General features: G+C 32.4%; 1 non-coding gene across 1 annotated transcript; it reads right to left on the bottom strand.

Moving 5' to 3' along the window:
• Nucleotides 1-377: 377 nt before the first annotated feature.
• Nucleotides 378-829, bottom strand: LOC103312600 (hypothetical protein). Its single transcript, XR_010334472.1, has 2 exons — nt 685-829; nt 378-639 (listed from the first exon to the last, which is right to left on the bottom strand). It is a non-coding gene; the product is annotated as a hypothetical protein (transcript).
• Nucleotides 830-22439: the final 21610 nt, after the last annotated feature.

The following is a 22439-nucleotide window of genomic DNA, read 5'->3' as shown; positions in this document are numbered from 1 at the left end:
CTCCGGCTTCTTCGGCACATTTGCAGTTGATTTTATTAATGCATCCACCGATTTGTAGCTTTTTAACGGCGTACCTGTTAACCCCCAACATCCTGGCTAATAATTACAGGAACAGGAAGCTCGAAAGACGAGCCACAACTCCTTCGAGACCCACTTCCGGTTGGAGGGAATGTCTTATGTATGCAAAAGTCGTAGCATTATTGCAAATTTCAGCCGGTTCGAGGTATAAGGACGTAAAAAGACGTGGCTGGACCGATAAACCAACTAATAAAAGTTTCGAAGTGAAATCATAGAAACGACTCAAATTGCCTTCTTGTTTACTCTTTTTTATACCTTAATAAATATTTATTCGGCAATTCAAAATCGAACAAAATACAGATTTTTGCAGACTTTATTAAACTAAATTTCACTCGAACTGCGAACACTTTTTATCAACTCGGCTAATTTCGTCTTGTCCGTGTAGCCCTCAAACTTTTCAGCGTCCGAATTTTTCATCATGTCTTCAATAATGCGCAGCAAATGCAGCTCTTCCTCCACCTTCTGCAACTGCTCGCCTCGCCAGTGAACCAAAGTTGTTTCCAATATTTCCTTAGGCATACATTTGAATTTTGAAAGGTCAAACCGTTTCGTCAGAATTTCCTGTAAATAAATTTAGAAACAATCACACTAAGCCGATCTACCAACGCTTTTAATTTTCTCAATGTCGGAGTAGTCTCCACACGAGGAGCCGTAAAATGACGAGTTCTCGGTCATTGCTCTTAAACTTGAAATTTTGACAAATTTTCACAACTTCAAATTCGAACTTTATTCTATGGTTGCTACAATTTTTATTTTTTTTGACTTGAATGTGTAGCACGGTTTCAAAATTTTTTTCAGACCCCCTATAGTATGTTGATTTATTTAAAAGTTTGTGTTAAAATATCTGCAAAAAATGGTCAGTATCTGGGGCCTGGTGGCCTAGTGGTATAAGCGCCACTTTCGACGGGAGAGGTCGGGTAACAAGGTAACAATTTTTCTGTAAAAAAAGTGCAGAAGGTAAGTGAAACAACACGTAAACAAAAATACGAGATTGAGAGAACACATAGACGTATAAACGTAAAGCGAAGCATAAAACTGACAGAAATAAGAAAATAATGCGGCAAAAGGTAAAAGTACGTAAAGGCGCTAAATTGTAAACGTAAGAGCACATCCTAATAAAGGGAAAATACCTTTTGTTTTGAGAGAAAAAGAGATGAAGATAAAGGTGAAACAAAACTTCAAACTTTAGCGTTGAATCCTTAGACAACTTACTTCTTAAATTATAAAAAAATTAAACGAAAATATTTAATTTATCTCTAAAAATTTTTAGTTAACTGAGTTTGTTTTGTAAAGTCCCGAAAAACATTGTTAACAAAAATCATGGCTACTGCGAATCCAGTAGGATTTGAGCACGTCCACTATTTTTGACTAGAAAATACACAAATTTGGTTATTTTTGGAGAAATTATGACCATTTTCGGTCAAAAACGTGCTGAAAGTCACAAAAAAGCTAAAAACAATTTTAAATTGTAGAATCAACTTATACGCCCGGTATCTTTTGATAAATCTGGTAAAAAATTAGAGAATTAAATTTAAAAAAGGTGGAAAAAAATGTCCCTGGGGCATGGTGGCCCAGTGGTATAAGCGCCACTTTCGACGAGGGAGGTCGGGGGTTCGAACCCGGATCAGGGTAACAATTTTTCTATGAAAAAAAATGTAGAAAAGGTAGGTGAAACAACAGGTAAACAAAAATAAGAGATTAAGAGAACACATAGACGTATAAACGTAAAGCGGGGCATAAAACTAACAGAGATAAGTAAATAATGCGGTAAAAGGTAAAAGTACCGTAAAGGCGCCAAATTGTAAACATAAGAGCACAACCTAATAAAGAAAAAAAACCTTTTGTTTTGAAAGACAAAAAGATGAACGTAAAGGTGAAGTATAACTTCAAACTTTAGCGTTGAATCCTTAGATAAATTTTTTCTTAAATAATAAAAAAAAATTAAACGAAAATATTTAATTTATGTCTAAAAATTTTTACTTAACTGAGTTTGTTTAGTAAAGTCCCGAAAAACATTGTTAATACAAATCATGTCCACTGCGAATTTGGTAGGATTTGCGCACGCCCACTATTTTTGACTAGAAAATACACAAATTTGGTGATTTTTGGAAAAACATATTAATAAAATTATGATACACAAATGATTAAATACTGCATGAATTTTGAGTTGCCTATTTTGAGTTGAGGAAAATCTTTATAATAAGACATCTTCACGTCTAGGGCAGGTTCCGCTGTGTATAAATCATGCAAATTAAAGCGAGTCCATTTTTGTTCGCAATACGGTGTTTCCAAAGACAGTTAAGTACAGAAATCAATCATTTTGCGAGAAGTAATCCCGAGGAAGGCGCTTCTTGTTGGTCGCGTCTAGACACCGGATTGATCCGAGCTGACATCCTGGATAAAATATAAGATCAAATGTATGTATAGCGCTGTATTGCTCAATTTCATCTCGAGATTACGCGTTAAAAGGGCCGAAATTCCCGATGATTTATGCAAGTGTCTTTTTGCTCGACTTTGGCGACTGTTAAGTAATTTAAAGTACGTGGTGCGTAATTGATATTCCGCCGCTAGGTCTCTGCTTCCGGCGAAATAACTTTATTAGCGTTACCTTATGACACAGAGCAACATCAAACCGTTGCCCTTTTCGCAGCAACTTCGTATTAAAATATTATGTTACTAATGCATACGGCACATAATACATTTAGCCAGTTATTTAACACTTTATGTTGAAATAGTTCGAGCGAACTTGTAATAGATTCAAATTAAATTGGAGGTTTTGAAGTTTTTCAAACTGGGAAAATTGTAAGTGCAAAGTTACAAATGCACGCTGCTGCTAATTTACTCGGTCGCTGGGACATTATTTAGTTGTCTCTTGTCGGAGATAAATGCAGCTCTTGTTTGCCGCGAAAAAATGAACAACTTATTAACAAGCACGACACGAGTTGAAATTCTGTTACGATTTAAAGCGACACATACACGCTCATAAGTTTTTCCATCAAAGGGCCGAACAAATAACTCCGCCGAACAAATGTCTGCGATCGGTTGTAATTACAGCTGACCTTCGAGATCAATCCATTCGGGCTTTTAAATATTTTATTTGGTGAAATGTTTCGTTCGCTGAAACGGGGAAAATTTCTATCTGGTTCCCGGCGATAAATGGAAATTATAACAGTGGGAACGGACGGAGGCCCTGTCCAGCTTATTGCCACTAAATACTAATTAAGGTCCGACTCAGTGAAAACATACATAAAAATGCGACGCTGTAAAATACAACACCTTGCAACGTAATAAAAATAATAAACAAAAAGAAAGTGGCTAAATAATACACAACGTAAATTCTGGAGGAATATCCTGCAGAGCACGGAGCCTTATTTAATACAATTCAGTGCGTATTCTAATATATTTCAGTCGTGACGCTTTCGTTACACGTCGCCACCATCCGTTTTTATTACGGCAGTTTTTCATAAAAGTGGAAGAAAGAAGGAGCAAGTCCCATTTTCAGGCGGTGGAAAGTAAAGCGAAGAAGCTGCGATTCTCACGCAATATACTGGAGTTGTCAACTGTGTTTATAAAGGAAACAGATTTTTCTTGTTTTTCCTTCCTTTAATCTACTTCATGCATGCAAAGCTTTTCTCCACATGTACTTTTGTGCTAAAGCGACACATTTCGCGTTAATATCAACACACTCAAAAAAGCCTTGTTGTTCCTCTAATCTAAATAATTGTCTTATCTAAATAATTCTTAATACAGGGTGATTCTTTTAGGCCCTACATTAAAAACTTTAACCATTCTGAGTTTAAGTAAATTACTTCCAAAATAGCTGAATTTTCGAAACTACGAGAAACTTTAAAATTTTAAATAGTAATCACTTATTTTTATTGCCCTTTTGAATTTGCTTCTTAAAATTGAGTAAAATCTATTCTAGTTGTTAGTACTTATCTGTCATAGTTTTTTAATTTTTTTATTTTTTTTTATACAAATTTTTATTTGCAAGAGTTCATTTAAAATATCACGGCTTGTGAACCTTTTACAATAAGTAAATATTTTTTTTGCAGTTAATAGCCAAAGATTCAAAAAGTATTTTCAAACCTTCAGGATTATTAACTGTCAAATTGCAAGGCTACTATGATTTTTTTAAATGATAATTAAAAAATGATTATAAACCAGTTTTTTTAAATGAAATGACTCTGTTACATAAATATAAACATAAATACATAAATGAACATAAATTTTTAAGCAGGCTTTTATTAAGATCTTCTATATCTATCTCTTACATTTTTTGAAATAATCGCAAAACACTGAATTTTAGCTTATTACTTTTATTTTTAATCAAGTAAACTTTGGAAAAATACGATAAAATTGTGCTATTAATTAAAAGAAATGTTCGATTTGTTCACCATTTTCTTTCAAGAAGGTTAAAATTCGATGCCAGACTGACTGAGTTACTTTACATAATTTACTAAGTTATAGTAAACCATAATTAAACATTATTATTTTACTGCTTATTCTATAATGATCCAACTAAAAATTAAATAAAATAATAAAGTTTAGAAATTGTTGACCATTGCAAAGTCTACTTGATTAACTGTGAAAATTACGAAGTAAAATCTGTTTTTTCCGATTTTTTTCAAAAACTGTAAGAGATAGGTATAAGATGTATTGATAAAAGTCAAGATAAGTATCGATGTCCTTTTGAGTGCTGTTAAGAAAATAAGGTAGTTCTATTCGAAAAAACTGAGTTATAGCAATTTAAAAAAAATTTTTTTTAAATTTAAAATTTTCAAAAATCATACTAGCCATGAATTTTGACTGTTGACAATTTTGAAAATTCTAAAAGACTCTTCAAACCTTCAGTTATCAAATGCAAAAAAAATATTTATTTATCGCAATGGGTTCCAGAGCTGTGGTGTCTTAGAGAAACTATTGCAAATAAAAATTTTAACAAAAAAATTTACATATAACAAAAACCATAACAGATAAGTACCAACAACTTAGGTAAATTTTACTCAGCTTGAGAAGGTGAATTCAAATATGCAGTAAAAATGTTTGGTTAATATTTAAACTTTCAAACATTTTACCAATTTTTGTAGCTTCCGGAACTATCATATCATATCATATGTTCCGGAAGCTCAGCCATTTTGAAAAAAAAAAAAATTAAACATAGAACTTAAATTTTAAAGCTTTAGCTGTATTAGAAGTTGAGATGTTTCTAATGTAGGCCCGAAAATAATCACCCTGTATATCGGCCCAAAACAATGTGTGTCCTGAGAGAACGAGCAAAATAAGTCCGAGGGGCGCCGGTATTACGGCGGACTTTGGCCGGATTAGGGGCTGAATATTTGATGGGGCCCTTACTGAGGTCACACAGTGACGGCGTATAAGCCTCCAGATAGACGAAATAAACGCGACGTTCTAATAAATTAAACGAATTTCGCCAAATCCGGCCCAACTCGGCCAACTTTAATCAATTTCCATATTCCAGAAACACGTCGAAACGAATTTCATCCCGAATTTAGTTTTGCGGTGACTTTTACATTACAGAGGTCCCGGGCCTGGGGGAATTACACGTGTCCAAATGCACGCTGCAGCTGAAACAGCATCAGAAAACAGGACTTGGTTTATGAAAGTGGCGGTACGGCCCTGAATGCAGCGAATGTGATTTACATAGAAGGCTTGAGCGCAACCTATTTCTATCTGAATTTTAAAATATTCGATCTGTATACACACATCGAGTGGAGAAATGCCTTCTCTGAATTTTTTACTCAAATTACAAAAAACCCTGTCTTTGTTGAGGTATTTTGCCGATGCAGCGGTAACGCGGATTAGATGAACCAACTTCCAGACCCCAACTTTTACAGATTATTTCGCTTATACGAGTGCCTGAGTAATTAATTTTGTTAAAATTAACTTCGTAATACGGATCAACGAGATAAAGAGGATTCTATAATCTATACGCAAAAATTTTTCATTCCAAATGCTCTAAATTATTTAGCTATTAATTAAAGTCGTAAATCACAAGGTATGTAATAAATGTGTTCCTTCCAACTGCTCATAAAGAATATAAATGAAAGCTGCAAGCAATAAAATGAAATTTCTATCTCTTTAAACTTATTTTTTAGATTTATAATTCATGGCGCTGAGTTCGTCACACGTTTTTCTGCCTCTCTTCGGACTATAAAATATTCAACGCTGCTATACTTATTTATTAACAATGAAATACATTCTGCATCGAAATATTAATAAATGATGTTGCATAACGACGATAAGCTTGAAGCTGTTACACAACTGCATAAAACACGAACTGAATAAATTTGACAACTCGACAAGAACTATCTCTGAATCTGATGTTAAATATACAGGATGTTTTTTAAACAAACCACTTCAGATATTAGAAAATGATAAATTGTTAAAGGGATATTTTTTGTATACTTTACAAAATAGTAGCACCTTTTTTTTGAAATACAGACATCTCCTTAAACATTTTAAATAACGTGATCTTTTTTGTGATATCTCAAACACACTCTCAGCAATAGTGTACATTATTTAATACAAACGGACTAATGTACAAAATCGCAGAATTTTTAAACTCAAAAAAATAGTACGGTAGAGTAAAAATGAGGGCACTTCAAGCGTTTTAAATTAAATTAAATTCAACGTTTTTACTAATTACTCAGAAGAAAATGCATAAATGTTAAACTTTGAACTCTTACCAGACTAAAAGGACATGAAAAAAAAATATTTAAAATTAAAATTTTGCGCTTTGTTCTGTATTTTCCAAGACGCTGCAAAAATGGTTCAAGATACAAGAAACAAAAACGAAACAATGTGTGTCGTCAATAGTTTAGACCTCAAAGACGTTCAAAGACGCACAAGCGTCGGATTAGTTTCATTTTACCGGTGGTCAAGTAAGGGAAAGTTAATTTATACCTAAACTGTAGAAGATAGAAATATAGTGTCGCAGACTTTTTTATAGGAAATTTAATTTTCTACAAATTTGTTTGTACTTTTCTTTGTATCATCAAGCGTATTTCTAGCGTTTTGATAAATTGGTGTCGGTGCGCAAAAAATTATTGCTTAGAATTATCAATATGCGTTCTACTTTATATTTATGCATACATTGCAAATACGGTTGAAAATACAAAAAAAATTAAGGAATAAAGTTGTGGGGGAATAAGTTTTCTACAAAAAAGTCCGCCACTCCATATTCCTATCTTCAACGGTTCAGGTATACATTAATTATTTAATTTCGTTTTTAGACGACTTTGAAAATGAATAAAAATATTTGAAAAAAATGTAATTTTGTACAACTTTTTTCCAAACTTTTCTCTTGCATCTGTAACCGTGTATTTGCAGTGTTTTGAAAAATATGGAGCAGAGTGCAAATTAGTAAAAGTTTTTTTTTACAAAAAATCTTTACATTATATTTATCACTTACTATTGGGAAATGAATGCTCTGTCTACGTGTATTTTTTTGTTTGCTATGTTTTAACCGTTATACAAATAACATGAGATTAAAAATAAACTGAATTAGAGCAGACCTTGCCTGCAGAATTTTAGCCTCATATCTAAAAATGACAGATCAGTATTTTTGAAAAATTAATTTCTTGCTTAATCTAAATTATTCTACAATTGGTGTTTACCATCCAACAAACAGCCTACATTGTAGAATGCTATTCTAGCAAGTGAAAAAAAAATGAAGAGTAGAAATATTTAATTGGTCAATGATGCCTTGCATAATTTTGAAAGAAATTTTTCTAAGAATTTTTTTAGACGGATATTTGCTTACATAGAAACAAATTATAATCCAATTTAACAAATATGTAAACAATAAACTTCTAACGCTTTATTCAATAATATTTTTATATTAAAGATCCCGGACACCTTCTTGGTCTCCTCTACCGTCTTTTGCAACACGATGTTTAAAAAAAAAAATGTGGCTAAAGTTACTCTTCTCATTCAAAGCTTGCTTTCGTTTAGTACATTTTTGATTTTATAGTAGAACCATTTTTTTAAATTCATTGCTTGGAAAACTTAGATGATAGTAGAACAACTGCGTTCTCTGGCGACATTAGCGGAACCATCGAAGACGAAAACATTTAGATATCCGTAGATCTACCTCAAAAAGTTATTATCCAAAAACATTCTAATGGTAAACAAAAAAATAATGTACTCGTATGATAATTTCACAATTAAACTCAGGTTTTTTAATTTGTAGTTAATGTTCAAAATTATTTTTGCATTTTTAGGGAACATGTTGTGCTAGAATTGGGTGTACCCAGTTTTTATAAAAACTAAACGTAAGTCAAAAAATAGACAGTAGAATTTCTGGTGAAAACACTATTTATTAAATTTGACGGGGGTGGCTTGTGTTACAAACAGGGTGATTCTATAAATTATAAAGGTATACCAAATGCTGTCTACTTGTTAATAAAAATTGACCAGATTCGAAAATTTTAAGTCATGTTGTAATTTCCAATTTTAAATCAATACTAATAATAATCACACAAATCAATTTAGCATTTTTCAATGCCTCATTAAAATAAAATTGATTAACATGACAGGTGTTGTTGAAGAAAATCCCAGTTGTGATTTACGATCAGTGCATCATCGAGCAAACCGTGCGGAACCAACTTCCAAATAACTCTATTTCGCCGATAATAAATACGGAATATATTCAAGTTTGGTCGGAAAATAACCAATCCCACTTTTTCCCGACTTTTGAATTAGCTGAAGTGGAATTTCGTTGGGTTGCAGCAGATAGCGAGCACAAAGAGATGCATTCTAGCGAAAAACCCATAACTCGCGACAAGAATCTCAAATTTTACAGTGGCAAGGAGACAAATTAGCCCCAACCCTCCGTGACACGTCGTCACTGCCATTGATGATTAATGCAAGCCCAATTAATTATTTAAAACGGGTGCATCTCTGTCGGCGAGGGTGTTTTGGAAAAAAGCTGCAAGTAAGCACAAATTAATATAAGTTGGGGTATAAAAGTCGGATTTCCATATGAAAGGCTGATGGCATGTATTTGGTCGGGGCTGGAACGCTCTTATATAAACATAAAGTGCCACCGAGGGCGGCAAGGAGCTGGACAAAGCCGATGAGAGAGGGATTAAAAGTGCAGTTTTGGAGTTTTGAAGACCGGCTCCTTAAACCACTTTCCCAATATTTAAATAAATGCTAGCAGCCAATTTCCCTGAGAGTACGCTCGTAAACAGGAATTATCCCTAAACCTCTCCCGTGTAAAGCAGCATTCTTAGGGAAGTTTACGATCAAACAAAGTGGTGTGTGTTGTCGAAATGGAAGAGGGCGCTATTGTGCCCCGTCCTTCTCATATGTCCAAAGTCAGGAACGAATTATTATCTCTGAATATCGCTTAATAACAAGTCGGAAATACTATTCCAGTTAAAAGCTTCGCTTAAGATATTAGGTTTCGAGCGCTTCCTCTGATGGCTTTTCTTTGCATGAGAATCATTACAGACGCATAAGTGAAAGAAGTGATTTCTTTTGCAAAAATTTCGCTCGGAAACGAGGACACGGTAATTGGATTAAAGCGTTTGTGATTACGTACAAAGCATGCATGAAATTCATAAACAAATAGAGCTTTTAATTACAAAAGATAAATAATCGAAATAGGTAAACCATTAGCGACTATCTCGTACAAAAACAATAAATATCGCTTTAACCTATGTTCAAATATTTAGCTTTTCACTTGGTGCAATTAGCTTACGCCATAAATACAAAATCCCCGTTTGGATTAAGCTCATTTAAAAAATATGCGTTTACGTAACTATTCCTCTCTAACTGAATCAAAACGTTTAATACCGGAATATTAGTTTAGTTTTTAATGATTGAAAAAATTGTTCGGTTGTTTATCAAGGCTTGTTTATTGAATCTGGAGTGCTTATTTTAATTAAGGTAAAAGTTCAAGTCCAGCTTGTTAAAAATAGCATCGGAGCAGCCAAGTATGAAATCAGGAATAAATTGGAAGATTGTGTGTAGTGAAGTTGAAGAATGATCTTTCTCTAACCAATCGATACTCTTGTTCGTCCAAATGAGCCCTAACTTTGGATCAATTACCTGTGTTCCTTTCGTGTCACACCTTAAATTATTCATTTTCGTTTTCTATTTGTAGCCCAGTTTAATTACACAAATCGGTGGAAAAAATTTCTAGAGAGTTGGAATATTTTTTAAAAGCTTTTTTTACACTTGGGTAGACATATATCAAAAGTCGAAAGAGGGAGGAGGTTTAAGCAGCCTTTTTTGTTTTTTTGCTTATGTCTTGGAAACTGTTAATCCTATTAAATTTTATCTTCTTACCAAAAATAAATTTGATAAAATTTCCTACAAAATAGTTATATATATTTTTCTTGTAAATACTAAGCATAAGCGAGTTATAGAGCTGAAAAAAAAATCATTTAAAAAAATGTGCTTTAAAAAAAATGTCTTGTGACTTGAAATATTGACAATAAACTGAATTTATTAAATCTAGCACTTTATTAGAGGAGAAAGAGGGAGATATGGGGGTCACAGAAGTCTTCAGAGTCGTCTTTAGATGCTGCATTTTCGTCTTCGTCTCAAACATTGAAAACTGAATTACAGTCTTGTTCAGTGAAATATTAATAAACAGATAATTTAATATAGATGTTTTGAATAAATCTTATAATAAACTGTCTGTATTGAGTCCAACAATTCATTCTATTATATCTTCTGGGTCATCTTCAGATGCTGAATTGTAGTCTTCAACTGAAGAGCACGAGGAAAGAAAGTATTTTTCTCTTTTATTTCCCACTTTTAGCTTAGTTGGGAGATGCTTTACAAACACTGTCTCCATATAAATACTTATGATATACTAATGTTAGTTATACAGTGTCATGTAGACACCAAACTTCAAAAGCTAGTAGCTCGCTTACGGTTAGTCCTACAACAATAAGGCTAGAATCATTTTATAGGAAATTTTATCAGCTTTAATTTTGGTAAGAAAATAAAAATTGCTCGGAGTGACCGTTACCGAGATATAATCAAAAAAAAAACGAAAACAGACAGCTTTAGTCCCCTCTTCCTTCTCGAGCTTGCCTCCCAATATTGGAAAGGGTGCTCAAAAACTGGCGCACCAACTCAGTGGTACGTTGTTGAGAAGCATGTGTAGATCACGGAAAAAATCTTGAAATAATTCCTAAAGCCATATTTAAAAAAATCTGGAGCTGCAAATTTATTTTGTTAACTTCTTTAGTTTTCATTATTTTTTAAGATTCTTATGTTTCGCACTAAGTAAATCGTTCCCTAACTAAACGATAAATAATTATTTTTAAATTTACTAACAAACTTTAGCAGTTTTTTAATTTAAAAAAAAATAGAATTTATCAAAAAAATCACTGTTTGTAGATGTGCCAACACTGGGAATTATTTCCTAAGGATCGTTTCAAAAATAATTTATTTTTATTGTTGATCAAGTTCTATTGCGATTACAACTGTTAAACAACGTTGCCACATATCATTTTTTTAAAATTCGTTATTTATTAATAACTTTAATATACAGAATTTTTTTACTATTTTTACCTTTATATGTAGACAATTTACCACCACACTCTAATGAGTTGGTGCACCGGTTTTTGAGCACTCGGTATATGCCTACCCAAGTGTAAGAAAAGCTTTGAAAAAAATTCCATTTCTCTATAATCGCCTTATTTTTGTGTAATTTGACTGGGCTTTCGTATCATTCGGCACAATTATTGCCGATAATTATAGCTGTGCTCCACTGTACAATGAATTAATTTATGAATAATGTAGGAGACGGATTATTCATATAAACATTGCGACAATAACGCAGACATGTCAAAATCGGGCGCAAGGGCGACGAATTAATTAATAACAAAGACACGTGTGGGTTGTTTGGCCAAAGGGTGGGATAAAGCCGCCCTTTGGCCGAGTGATTATTAGCGGGATCAGAGACAAATTGAAGACGGCCGGACCCAGCGGCTGTATTGGCGCCGGAGTTAGTCCTGCAGGCTCCTAATCCTGGACAAATTGTATCTAATATTTAGTATAATCGGCTTAGGGTGCGAGTTCGGGTCGCCTCACTCGATATTCGACACCCGCCACTAATGCCAACATGTATAAGTAAAACGGTTTTTTGCGTGTTTTTCACTCACCGTTTCTCTTTGCTTTGCCGAAGTGCTGTATTTCAGTATTCATATTCGGAGGCAATAAGTCGGGAAATATTACCTCCTGCTCTAAATGCATGGTTTATACGCTGATTTTATAGCTTCCGTATTTTTGCATAGGCAGGTTTCGAAACGATACTCGTAAAAAATTGATACGGAGTGAAACTGGAGGCTGGATTGATCAAAATCGGCCTCTATTAAATTTAAGACTTAAAAAAACTGCTGCGCACATATTGGTCCACATTGAACACAACAAACAAATAAATTGATTTCAGTTTTTATAGCTTAAATTCATAAACAAAATATTATATGTTGTCAACAACAAGGGATTGGTATAAAAACGAAAAATACAGAGTTGAAAAAAATCCGGCGTTTCTCTACATAAACTTAAAATTACGTAGAGCCGTTAAAAAGTCTGGATTCACCTTAATATTTCAAAATAAATTTTTCAATTCAGTCGCCATTTTGATGCTTTAGTAAACATATTATGTACGATGTCTTAATAGTCATTACTTTACAAAACATTTTACGAAAATTTTTAGAACTGTATTTTTGCTAATTTTACAAATGTCATGAAAAGTTCATGCAGGAGTGCCTTCATTATCCATATTCTTGCTTTTTGACAAAGTTTGGATAAAACAAAAATTTTAAATCAGTCTTTCACTTTCAAAATTGAGACCAATCGTCACAGAAATCTCTAAATCGTCTCTAAAAAAATTAAAGCGGCATAATTCAGGCAAATTACAAAAAATAGAATAAATCACTCATTTCATAAAACTTTCCAGCATTCATTCTTTAAAATAATCCGTAGCCAACTCCACTCGTTTTTGAAACTTGAGTTCGTGCTTCTTGATTGGTCTTGACCAGACTGTTGAAATTTCGAAGCACATATTTTCTCATTAATTTCTAACTCATTTGTCCTAAAGATAAGTGATAACGAGTTAAACTATTTCTAGGCGAACACGAAATTTTTTTTAAAAGTCAACCTACCCTAATAAAACAAATAAAAAGATTAAAAAAATATAGAATATAAATAAATTAAAAATAGTGTTTGTTTCCATCAGAATACTATTTTGTTTAATTTTCATCTGGTGTCTTAGACTTTTCATAAATACTTATAGAAATAGATCCTGTAAAAAATTAGTATACACGTTGACAGTTAAAATGTAATAGAAAATGTTTTGTTCTGTACAGAATCGGAAATAAAGGTTCAGTTTTTAAACCAATTCTTTGTTGATAGAATAACTAACTAATGATCAAAACTACAGAGTAATTCAAAAGCCTTTTACTATCTCTTACAAGTAAAAGGCTTAGTTAAGCTCCTGCGACAAAAAATTGTTGTATGATTGTTTTTCTGATATAGCTAGCTCAGCGCAAAGGTTAGATTTTTGAGTAAGATAATTTTTTCTTGGAAATGGCAGGTCTTGCCATTGAGAAAAATTACCATTTTGTGTCTCATGGTGTAAAAAACATTTAACACACAAGCAAATTCAACAAAAATTTAAATTCAAAAAATATATAGAAAAAATATATTTAAAATTAAAAAATACTAGAAACTTATTAAGAAATCAGAAATCATTGTTATGTTTAAATGAATTAAGTTAACTTAAAACGGACTCGTAATTGTGGGTCATAGGTTGGTGTTTTAAATACCTTATACTGTAAAATATTTTTTTATAAGTAACAAAAAACAAATGATTTATTAAAATTTCTAATAAAAGTCTGAAATGTTTTATACTATAAATATTTAATTTATTTTAGGGTTTTTCAAACTGTTGTAGAGGTGAAACATTGTTAAGTTTTTAAAAAAAATTTTTACTCACTATGTTTGTATTCTAGTGTGTATCTAGTCGTTATTTCTATTAGTTGTTTATCAAGGTTTTTTCGTTTTTTCCCTAATTTTTAAATTTAAAATAGGTATTAGATTAAGCTGTAATTAGTTATTAGGATGGCAGATAAGCTTATTTTGGTATAATATAATTTAGTGCCGACGTTTTGCCACCTTTTTTATGCTTCTTCAGAGTTTGTTGCCAAATTTTGTTCCCCATCACACTACACTTATGGTTTTGTATTTATTGTCTGGAAGAAGCCTCAAAAAGAGTGACGAAACGTCGCCAATAAATTATACAGCGTCATTTTTAAATAGACCAACAAAATTCTACCCATGGTGGTATTAAAGAAGTACATGCTTGAAAAAATAGTAAAAAAATTTTTTGTGTAACGGTTTTAGAAATATTTTTTTAAAGTTAGTAGCATTAGCACAGTTAATGGAATGTTTGATAATCATTTGATGACAATGTACTTGTTTAATACAACACTAATCACTGTGTGTTATCGATATTCATGATAAAAACGAGCATATTTTTCCAATTCAACTAATTTAAACTCATTAGCGCCGTAAGTGGCATGGATTAAGGGGTTTCTGTATCTACGAAGTAAAAACGTGGATATGGTACAGATCGTCTCTACTTATCATTGGAAAGCTGTGGTAAAACTTTGTCGGTTTATTTAAGAATCACCCTGTATGCTAAAACAAGATTGCCTGTCTTCCTAATATGAATCAAACATTAATCGACGTAAGCAGACAATAAATGGCGAATTGAATAAAATATCATATATTCATATTGTAACTCTCAATCAATTAACGTAATTATGACACAATATATAAATGTATTCCATATTTTACAACATGCATGCTTGAAGTGATAAAAATTTAAGCACTGTTAGCTGTTAATTAATTTAATTAATTAATTTAATAAAAAATAAATAAATTAAACTTTTGTAAAAATTTGTACTTTACCACACTGCTAGTTTAATTATCAAAAAAATTGGCCTTTACTTTTTTCTAAAAGTGAGTTGTTTTTCAATCTATCACCCTAGGAAGGGCGTTTTTGCTGGCAAAATTGAGATTTCCCCGCTTTAAATAATCTTTGACGGTGGCGAGGTTGCGGGGCTGCGGATGGTTGGGGTCAGTATTGGCTCCCAGCCGTGTTTAGTGAGTCGGGGGCGGAATAGATACTCAGACAGTTGGGGCACGGATGAAGTGCAGTGAAGTGAGCGACGTTCAGGCCGTCGATTCAATGGAATGTCGGGGTTTGGCCCTTTGAACCCTAACCCGATATTAAATCAAAACAGCTCTGTGTGTGTGTATTGAAATAACCTAACGGCCGCCAGACGAAACGTCGCAAGAATTTTCATAGATACAACAATCCCTTTCGGCGGAAATTTTTGCTAATATTTAACGCTCCACTGGAAAGCAATTGCACTTGAACATTTCAAATTTACTGGAAGAGATACAAGTACAAGGGAGTACACCTCGGATGAACGGATTTTTATTTCCCGAGTGCTCTTTGTACCAAAACTGTGATGTGTGCTATCGATTCGATGACATCTCGAATGTGTCAACTTGCATTTCTGTCGACGTCGACATTTTATAAAAGCAATATCATCTAGCGCAGTCAATAGAGTTTTGCGCCAAATCATTTATTATATTTCTTTGTACTTTTCGCACATCATGCCGGGACACTATTTCGCTCCTAGATTCCAAAATAAATCAATAAGCCCAAACCTAATCCAATCCGACAAACTCTCAATGGAAACTTTTTAAATTTGAGCAGGCGAAAGCTTAGACAAGTGGCTACTGGGTTAGAACTGGGTTAAAAAATAATTATTGATAATACGAGTGCGAAAACACAAGCTTAAAATTCGAGGACTGTCGTTATGCAACGAGCGTAAGCGAGTTGCATATCTACCGGGTGCTCAAAAACTGGCGCACCAACTCAATGGAGTGTGGTAAAGAATTGCTTACATATAAAGGTAGAAATAGTAAAAAAATTCTTTGCATTAAAGTTATTGTGATCGCAATAGAGTTTGATCAACAATAAAAATAAATTATTACTGAAACGGTTTCCTAGGAAATAATTCCCAGCGTTGGCACATCTACAAACTGTGATTTTTTTGATGAATTTTAATTTTTTTGAATTAAAAAACTGATAAAGTTTGATTGGAAATTTAAAAATAGTTATTCATCGTTGTGTTAGGGAACGATTACTTAGTGTGAAACATAAAAACATTAAAAAATAATGAAAACTGAAGAAGTTAACAAAATAAGTTTGTAGCTCCAGATTTTCTAAAATATGATTTTAGGAATTTTTTCAAGATTTTTCCCGTGATCTACACATGCTTCTCAACAACGTACCACTGAGTTGGTGCACCAGTTTTTGAGCACCCTGTAGATACGCAAGAGCAAGATAGTCAAATTAAACAAAAACAAATCGATCGGTGAAAAAAATACCTTGAGAGATGAATTTTTTTTAAAGCTTTTTTTACAGTTGAGTAGACATATATCAAAAATCCCCGAGGTTGGGGGGCAAGCTCAAAGAGGGGAAGTAGGCTAAAGTTGTCGTTTTTTGCTTTTTTACTGATATCTCGAAAACGGTCACTTCTAGCAATTTTTATCTTCTGACCAAAATTAAAGTTGATAAAATTTCCTACAAAATGATCCTAGTCTTATTGTTGTAGGACTAACCGTAAGCGAGCTACTAGCTTTTGAAGTTTGGTGTCTACATGACATTGTATAACTAAACATTAGTAAATCATAAGTATTTATATGGAAATAGTGTGTGTAAAGCGTTTCCCAACTAAGCTAAGAGTGGGAAATAAGAGAGAAAAATACTTTCTTCCCTCGGGCTCTCCAGTTGAAGACCACAATCCAGCATCTGAAGATGACCCAGAAGATATGATAGGATAAACTGTTAGACTCAATACATACAGTTTATTATAAAATTTATTCAAAACATCTATATTAAGTCATCTATTTATTAATATTTTACTGAACAAGCCTGTAATTCAGTTTCCAGTGTTGGAGACGAAGACAAATATGCAGCATCTAAAAACGACTCTGAAGACTTCTGTGACTCCTGTCTCCCCCTTTCTACTCTAGTGAACTGTCTGACTCAATAAATTTAGTTTATTGTCAGTTTTTCAAATTAGAACATATTTTCTTTTAAAGCACATTTCTTAAAATAATTATTTCTTTTCTTCCTCATAACTCGCTTACGTGTATTCATTTTGTAGAAAATTATATCAGCTTTAATTTTGGTAAGACGATAAAAATTAATAAGAGTAACAGTTTCCGATATATAAGCAAAAAAACAAAAAAAGACTACTTTAACCCCTTTCCCCTTCTTGAGCTCGTTCACCAACCTCGGGGACTATTGATATATGTCTACCCAAGTGTAAAGGAAGCGTTTAAAAAAAACTCCAACTCTCTAGGAATTTTTTCTACTAATTTGTCTAATTTGACTGGGTTAAGAGCTTTAAGCGTGTTTGCCTAAATGTTATGCAATTTTTTTCTGTTAGAATATGTTGCTATAGAAAGCGTGTTTAGAAATATTGAAAACATTAATTTAAAACACGTTGCTATGAAAACCGTGTTTTAAAATAGTGTTTATAATCGAGAGTTCATATATTAAAAAGAAAACTTAAAATGTTACCAATAAAAAAAATCTTAATTACCAGCAAAGTCTTTGAAGTGGCTGCTAGTTTATGTTCTTTTTTTAGAGTCGATGGATGTGTGTTGACAATTACGTGCTCAAAGTCGAAAGAGTTTAATATTGACATGCTGAAACATTTACCGCTTTTATGTGGCTCAGCTCGCGAGCTTGTAGTGACATTTATCTATTCATTCGTCGTCCTGCTGTTAGGTTTTATGGAGTGTTAAACGTTTGTATTAAAAAGTGCACACTAGTAGTGTTCCAACAGATAGTCGCTATTAAAAATTCCAATTGTCTGCGTTAAAACAGAGCTGCTTTTAAAGGAGGAGTTGTTGAATGCCGCGGTTGAAAGAGTTTACTGTCATGATGCACATTTAGTAGAGCAATGCACGGTTGGGCGGTCGGACACCTGGTAAAAGCTTTGTGATTTAACAATTTGTGTAGCGAACGGATAGAGTTGTTACCAATACACAAACATGAGAGATCCTCACTACATCACTAGCTGAATAATTCCATCAACGGTCTCTTTATATCGGACGATCGATAAACCAATGCAAAAATTAGGGCAGTTTCATCACCGCTAGGTCACTTAACACCGAACGAGACAGGTGCCTGAAACACCGGCTTTCTTCTAGGGATTTGAAATTAATGAGTTTTAAGCGGGGAGACCTTTACTGAATTTTGCATTAAGAGGGTCCAGTAATAAAAATCAACGGTCCTAAAACAAATTTGGTGGAAACGCATTCTCAGATCATGTTTCTCGACACGGATCATTGCATTCGGGAAACGGATATTTGAACAACTTCGGAGGGGAGAGATGGTCATTACTACGTAGTGCTTCCCGTATGATGATTCCTATCTACACTACGGCTAGACATTTTTGCAAACTATGACTTTCTCATTTCCATTTTTCAAGTTTTTATGAAACAAAACAATTATTAAAAAATTCTTTCGTAAAATAATCGGGTTTTCGATTAAATCATTCTGAAATTAGCCATTATAAAACCTATTTAGTAACTTATTAAAACCCTACACCTTTCTTTGTCACTTTTGTTGTTTTATTGTTTTTATTTTTTTGAGAAAATTTTGCCACATTTTAACTTCAATCACACTTAACAATCAGATATAATTTGAACACAATGACTTCTTACTTTTAAAATAAAATGTAAAAGTGCTGTGTTTTTATTACTTTAAGGTTGTTTTAAGAGTGTGACAAAGGAACAGTATAAAAAACGAAATGTAAATTGAATTTTGCTTTTTAACTGAAGGAATCACATAAATATATATGTAATATACAGGGTGTATCAAAAATACGTGACTTAATTTTAACAGATACCAGAATTCAACAAATAAAACATCATTTCTATTTGTAATTTTTCAATAAAAAATTCGCAAATTTAGTTAATATTGGAAAAAGATAACATTCTAAAACGCGTACCCATTTATAAGTATAAAAATAAGAGAGCCGAATTATTTTTGTTATCATAGAAACGAACAATTTAAACAATTTAAAACAACGATGAAAATTGTTGCTATGATTACAAACTAATTATTAAACAGTGACCTGCTTGTTTGCACAAAAAGAAAGAAGAAAACTGTGAAAATTATTGTAAAGAAAAATTTTGCAAAACGTTATTTAGAAAAGTTATTGTACTTTATGGGTTTTATTACGAGTTAAAATTAACACACCTATTTCTGATACACCCTGTATACAACATTTATATAATATGTTTTTGATTTAAATATTACAATATTTAACATTCTGCACAACAAAACGTTTTATGGCATGTAAAATCATTTAAAAAGTAATATTTTATTTTTATTAGGCCGGCGCATCCACCATTTTTGCATAATAAAATAATTAAAATTATTAACAGTATAATAATTTAAATATAATATAAAACAATTTACGTTGTAATTGTTTTATTTATAAACATAAATTTATGTCACAAAAATAAAATAAAATAAAGTCATTATTTACAAGAAATTGAAAATTCTTTAAGTTATTCAAAGATAAATCACAATTTTATTTTTAAACGTCTGTTCTAAATACTAAACAAAATATAAATGATAATTACAACAATCATTATTATTTCACTTTTTTCGTTAATTTAAATAAAGAGCTTCAAACTTTCTCTCGTGGCTTTGTAAATGCTTGTTACGTATTTTCATGATTAAGTCATAATACAAGTATCTTAATTGAACAGCCACTCTATTTAACGAATGAGACACTTTGCACAAATTTTTTGATATTATTTTCAGTTTTGTAAACCGTGTCAGTAGAAGAAAAATTTTTTTTATAGGAACTTAGTACCAGTCAAGCTGTTGGCAACCTACAACTAGAGCCACATTTAAGCCGCATTTAAAAAAAATGTGTGTAAAAGTAACTCAAAAAATATATTCACACAAATTTTGAATATTAAAAACTTTAACAATAATAAAATTAGACAGTGGAAATTAAAAATGTTTGGCCTTGTTTTACGTCGTACAAAATGAGAGCAATATTTATATGTTATCTTGTAATAACGAAAAAAGCAGCAAAATTTACGATGATAAAAAGTAATATTACTAATTAATTTACTTGCCGATTTTCTTTTTTGAAACTAACGAAAACTAGAAAAACATTCTTCAAAAAATTATTTAACAGTTGTAGTACGTCAACTGTCTACAAAATTTTATGATATCGTTTACAAGGCAATGTATCTAAATTTTAGAACCCAATGAATTACTTCAATCTTCCATATTAAATCTACAACAAAAAAAAATCCTGAAACACAAATCTTTGTTTAGTAAAAATGCCCACGTTATAAAAGCTATCTACTGTAAAGAAATTCTGGTTTCTATCCTTAGACGTTTAGGCTGTGCGTTGATGGGTCAGTCAGTTGGACAGTCAGTCAGCCAGAATCACATCAAGACAAACAACTTTTGTATTATGTAGAATTTTTTTTATTTTTTGAACATAAGTGATTTTCCACTATAATTTTATACAAAATTTTAAATATTGTAAAGCGTAAAATTAACCGCAGAATTTACTGACAAAACCTTTTTGCTGTACGACTTTAAATTTTTGAGTTTTAAATTTTGTAATACGTGAAATTAGCCATATAATTTGCTGAAATAAGCAGCTTTGCTCTACGACTAACAGTTTTTGAATTATTAATTTTTCAATAAATAACCCGGCGCATCCACCATTTTTTAACTTTATCGGATAACTTTATCCTAGGAACAAATTTTGAAAAATACATTGTTGTAACAATTGTACCCATAATAATTATACTAGAAATAACTTATCCTGGGTTTAACTGACGATTGTATAATCCACCCTTAAAATAGGATTTTAAATAAGTTCTCGAGTAAGCTTGTTAAATAAAAACCAAATTGTATATTTTGAAAAAAAAATAACATACTAAAATTATTTTAAAAATTTCGGGTGCATTATAACTAGAATGGCTTGCTTTTGTATTTCACATTAATTTTTCTGGTTACGGCTATTTTTTCTGATTTATTTTTTGCTCGTCTCTCAAGGGAAAAGCAAACTTTCAACATTTAATAAAGCTTTCTAACATATGTAAAAGTAAAAAAAATTTGTTCCATTAGGCCCCCATTAGTGCATCTCCTCCCATCTCCGTCCCCCTTGTCATTGTACTCCTCGAAATAAATGACATCACATTATGACTTCCTATTTATAACCACAAGCGAACTCTTCCATCCAAAATCATTTCAAATCAGCTATTCGGAAGCTATTTGTTAAGAATTTGATCCCCTATCTCATCTCTTCATTGCCTCCATAATGAGGCACCGGGAAATGAATTTCCCGCCTAACTCTCCTTATTGGCAAACAAACCAATGAGTGTTTATTTTTTTAGCTTAGCAGCTTAAACGATTCACTACGTAGGGTAATTTATATGTTTGTCGTTAGGTCGTGTGTTTCCGACAGGCGTCGCTGACTTCCGTCACCCCAGGCAATTTATCTATTTTTCATCTAGTCGCTTAGCGGAGTCTATCTAAGAATGCCATCTGTCATTTTGTTAACACGTCTTTTATATTTGTCGCCGAGCAAACGCCAACCTTCATTGTTTTATAACAAATTCATGAAAAATACATCAGCTACTTAAATAAAATAAATGGCCGTTCGGTCGAAGGGTGGAGTCATCAGTAGCGAATCGTCGCTATATTATGTCATTTGGACGCGAACAGCCCTCATAAAAATATATGACAATCGGAAGTGTACCAAGCATTAAATCTTGCACAAGGGATCCCCCGGAATTGAAGCTTCTTGTGAAACATTTTTAAACAAGGGCAATAATCATAAATCTCTGCCCTGGCATACATCACCCTAAAGGGACATAAACCGAGTGTTCATTTTTTCACTTAAAAAATTTAATCTATCGGAGTAAATTACTGTAACCGGCAGTTAAAAAAAGCTTCGTTGGGAATAATGTCGCTTAAACAAAAAGTAATTAATTTTTATTGCAGAACTTTTCTCATTTATTCCAAAATACTAAAAGATGCGTATTTAAATTGTTATGGAGAGACCTCTAAAAAATTTTAATGAGGATTTATGCCGATTAAGGGATGTGTCGAGCAACAAATAAAACTCGAAACTTTTAACACTCTTCTAATAGAATTTTTAATATTGTCAGAGGCCGGCCTGTCTGCTTAATAACAACTTTATTAAGTTTTCAACTAATAATTTTAATAT

This window comes from Tribolium castaneum, chromosome 1 (assembly GCF_031307605.1).
Source record: "Tribolium castaneum strain GA2 chromosome 1, icTriCast1.1, whole genome shotgun sequence".
In the NCBI taxonomy this organism is placed as follows: Eukaryota; Metazoa; Arthropoda; class Insecta; order Coleoptera; family Tenebrionidae; genus Tribolium; species Tribolium castaneum.
This window is presented reverse-complemented; position numbering and strand designations above follow the sequence as displayed.